General features: G+C 46.1%; 1 protein-coding gene across 4 annotated transcripts in view; it reads right to left on the bottom strand.

Moving 5' to 3' along the window:
* The window catches only part of LOC107571560 (prolyl-tRNA synthetase associated domain-containing protein 1-like), a 5,415-nt gene that overhangs the window by 4,284 nt on the left and 788 nt on the right, over window positions 1–343 (bottom strand). The window lies entirely within an intron of this gene.

Here is a 343-nt window from a genome sequence, read left to right on the forward strand (position 1 = left end):
CAAATTTGAAATACTTTACCCTGATTTTAAAATGTTAAACAAGAAAACACAACTTCAATATTTATTAGGTGAAAAACAAGATTGTATCTTACTAGCAGCAAGATACATTGATGCCCGTCACAAAAAGAGGGAGGAGTCAACAAATCAGTGATGCGCCCACACACACACACACACACGCACACACACACGCACACACCACACCACACACACACCACACCACACACACAAACACGCACACGCACACACACACACACACACCACACCACACACACGCACACGCACACGCACACGCACACACACACACCACACCACACACAAACCCACACACACCACACCACACACA

The sequence above is a fragment of the Sinocyclocheilus grahami genome, unplaced genomic scaffold (genome assembly GCF_001515645.1).
Source record: "Sinocyclocheilus grahami isolate Dianchi unplaced genomic scaffold, SAMN03320097.WGS_v1.1 scaffold1613.1, whole genome shotgun sequence".
NCBI lineage: Eukaryota > Metazoa > Chordata > Actinopteri > Cypriniformes > Cyprinidae > Sinocyclocheilus > Sinocyclocheilus grahami.